Genomic DNA, 4,005 nt, shown 5'->3' on the forward strand with positions numbered 1-4,005 from the left:
CCTTAAATTCAAACTTACCTGAATAATGTGTGTGTCCCTTTAAGAGTTGCAGACATTGCTACTGTTAGCCACTGTCAGCCTGCTTGCACACCAGATTAATCTGCCGTTCTTAGGACCCAGCACTGAATTCAGCACTCGGGTCGAAGTTCAGGTTAGTGACGTTAAGTCGGCATTGCATACTAATTGACATCACCACGGCACCATTCTTTTCCAGAGTGCCGCCAGTTACCAGCAACACAAAGGAAGGGAGGAATATGGCGACTGTTGCAGGACCTGCCAACAGCTGATGAAAGAGCCGCCACCTCCATTTCATCGCCACTTCATGGCACTATGAAGTGTGGGTAAGTAAATTAATTTCTAGCCCTAGGAGTTTTGCTGGAGACAAGGGCATCAAACATGGAGGCAAGGGAATGATTGAGCATATTAATAGCTGCAGAAATATTTGACAAACAGAGAACCTAAGGAGAGACAGTTGGGAGTTTGAAAGTACATTTGTGAGTAACTTGGGGGAGAGTTTAGTACAGGGGCAGACACAGAAGGAAGTTGAATTGGAAGGAGGTTTATACGTGGTGATCAGAGATGGCCTTGTGATTGAGAGGCCACGTAAGATGGCAAGGTGGAGGGGGTGCAGGCAGCTGAGAATATGAGTGTAGGAGTTTTATGGAGGGAGAGGTTAAGGGTGGACAGGATGCAGTAAACTCAGAGAAGAAAGTGCAGAGTGAGTTGACATGGAAATTGAAATCATCGAGGATGAGCAGTCATCAGTACAGAGGCTGACCGAGGAAAGGAGTAAGATTATCTCAGTTATAAACTTGGGTGGGTGGTAGTGCATGAGGATTTTAAAGTCAAGGATAGAGGGGTGAAACAAGGTGAGGTACTCAAAGGTGAGATTTGGTGACTGCTTTAGTTTAGAAGGGATGGAAAGGAGCAGGTGGTGGAAGGTATAGTCAGGTGAGGAGGATTCAGTAAGGAGCAAGGTTTTGTCACCCATGAGCCAAGTTTCCACCAAGACCATGTCAATGCAATCATCCACAATAAAGAATCAACAGTTGCAAATGGAGGTCCAATGTTCCTGGAGCACAGCAACTCAGTATGAACAACTTTGCTGGAAACTGGCACAGGCATTTATGTTGATGGAAAAAAAAATTCAGAGGTGGGAGGCATATTTTCAGTAACTTACTGAGAGTTTGGAAATGACTTAGGAATTTATTGAAATTATGGGCCAAATACCACTTTAAAAATTCAGCAGAGGTGAAAAAGGCTGTTATGGCACATACGTACAAATTATGACCCATAAAGGTATGCACAGAATGCTGATGGCTTGTGATTAGGGGAATCTGGCAGACTATAAAATTTCATACCTTACTAATTAAACTAAATTAGAAAATGAGTGATTGCACTGCAGTGCGAGAGAGATCATTTTAAAACACCCAGTAGATTGCACCCTCAAATGTAAGCAAACTCATTCTAACAGCACAGAATAGATTCTGAGAAATCAAACAAGAATACCAGATTAATATTTGATAATATAAAATGCTTAGAAATTGTGGTAGTCAAGCAGCCTAGTGGCACAGCGTGTTGGTGCATCATCATAAACTGTCACATGCTCCATGCCGCATTTCCCTGCAAGGTGAGTTCCTGATTTATGACAAGCCACCTGGGACATCCACAGAGTCTATGTGGGGAGAAATGAAGGCATGCTGGTTATTTCCTAATGAACTGTTCAGAAGTGGCATTGGTAGTAGCTGGGTACAGGTTACTTAACTGTCCTCTCAGTTGTATGGAATGATGGGAACTTAAACTGAGGGAGAGAATTGTTTACAGTCAAAACATTACTCGAAGAAGAAGAGGGAAGTCTCCTGGGCAACATTTTTCACTTGATCAATACTACCAAAAACTGATTAACTGGTGATTCATCTCATTGCATTTTGTCAGCTGTTTTTGTCTATAAAGCAGGTCACTGCACTTTAAAGTCATTCATTTCAGATGAAATCCTTTGTGATGTCTCTGAAAGACAACAATAAAGCTATATAAATGCAACATTTTCTTTATTATTTGTGGTATAAAGGGGTCTTAATTTGTCTACAGAAATATTATTAAAAAGAGCTATATCTAGATATACAGTTTCATCGCTTAAAAATAAAGCCAGTTTCTAATATTCCAAAAAAGCACTACGGCACCATATTGGGCCTGAAATCCCGGTTCTGGGCTTCCCGCAGGAGTCACCTGAAAGTAAGAAAAATATCCACACCTACCTTTTGCTTCTGCACCTTCCAGCGATTCCAGTCGGAGACCTCCTCTTCCTGCGCATCGGAGCGCGTTCACGTCTCGGAGATGCGGAGGGAGAAGCTGGAATCACGTGGCACTAGATAGCCAATGACGATACAGTATTCTCATTCATAATAATGGGAACTCCGTAAATAGGAGTTCTCATTATTATGAATGAGAATCACCCTCCACCAAACACCTAAATACAAATAAAAAATAAAAAATATACCTCACATATTTATATTAATTTAACTTAAAGTTAATGAAATGTGTTAGAAAAAAATATATATGTTTCGGATTTTTGTGTGTGTTGTAATTAGGGTTTAAAATAAACTTACCTTAGTGGGCAGGGTTTTTAACATAAAAATGTGTTTTTAAATTTTATTTTTATATGTTTTTTACATGTTTTAAAACTCTTACTCTGGTAAAAGTAGGCTATGTGCCTGCTTTTATTAGGAGCAAGCGTTTTAAGGATATTCGCTGGGCAAGAGATGGGCAAATAGCGCAATCTCGCCAATGCAAATGTCCTGGCTGCGGGGATGTGGAGAATCTGTCAAGCTAAAACTTGACAGATCGGAAAAGACAGTTTTTGGCGCATGCGCACGTGCCAAAAACCGTCTTTTGCGGGGCCTCACCGGGTCCATATGTATTCCACATGGACCCGGCAAGACCGGAATTTCAGGTCCAATGTGTCTCCTAAACTGACATGAATTACAATTCAGTGATTGTTCTCATTTTCACTTAAATTCAACTACTGTGTTGAAATGCTTGTCAGAACTGCCGAGATTTTGTGCATATAAGTACATAAAGTATTTTCCCTCTACAAATATATTTTTCTCTGTCAATGTTGTTTTTAGGTACCCAACAAAGAAACTGCTATTCTGAAAATTAGATGCTCAATACCACATGTTGGAGGGCACTTTCAAAGGCAAAGGCACCTGCTGAATATATGTATGCATGTATGTATGTGTAAAATGGTAGCCAGATATAAAATGGCTGCCAGGGATTCCGCAAAGCACTCAGGGAATTCAGCTAACAGTTAGCTTGACTACATTTTTGGGCAGCTGATGACACTGCAGTTCCACGTACAGGAACACTGGAAAGGGCGAGCTCAGCAGAACGTCCTTAATCAACAAATCACAGACAAGATGTCCTAGCAGAATACTGAACAAAGAAATTCCTGTGACTGTGTAAGGATAAGGAGGTTAGGCGCAAGCAGAACCCAAGGACAGTAGAGATAAGGGGGTCTGGAGAATATCACGAGGGCATGAGTAAGCCCCAGCTAAACATGAGATGATCACGCAGTCCCCTGGTGCCTGGGGGCCAATTCCATTGGCCCAGTGGAATCGATTTGTAATTTATAGTCGTTATGATTGGATTGTGTCCAGCTGACATGGGCTGAGTAATTGTAATGAATTATTGTAAAACATATAAATATCGATGCATTTCTTTGTTCGGTGGAGTGGAGTGCCTGGAGTTGGACCAGAGGCTCTCTCCTCACCGGCATAATAAAGGTCATTTTGATGTTGGAACCGACCCAGAGTGTCGAGTGATTCTTCCAGGAAAACATTCGCGCTAACACAGCACAACACAACTTTGGTTACCTGCAGCTGTCAAAAAAGTGGCTCAGATTTTCCGAAAGATTTGCTTCATTATAAGTTACATTTACATCACCGGGATCCTTGAACAGCGCAAAAGAATGCGGAAATTATGCACTAAGTGACTTACGCCATGACT

The 4,005-nt window shown here is 41.4% G+C and overlaps 1 long non-coding RNA gene across 1 annotated transcript; it reads left to right on the plus strand.

Annotated features, from left to right (window-relative positions):
* The first annotated feature begins 208 nt into the window (after positions 1-208).
* On the plus strand, positions 209-3,804 carry LOC139260127 (uncharacterized). Its single transcript, XR_011592721.1, has 2 exons — positions 209-341; positions 3,126-3,804. It is a non-coding gene; the product is annotated as an uncharacterized lncRNA (long non-coding RNA).
* The last annotated feature ends 201 nt before the right edge of the window (positions 3,805-4,005 follow it).

Source organism: Pristiophorus japonicus, chromosome 1, assembly GCF_044704955.1.
Source record: "Pristiophorus japonicus isolate sPriJap1 chromosome 1, sPriJap1.hap1, whole genome shotgun sequence".
Taxonomy (NCBI): Eukaryota; Metazoa; Chordata; class Chondrichthyes; family Pristiophoridae; genus Pristiophorus; species Pristiophorus japonicus.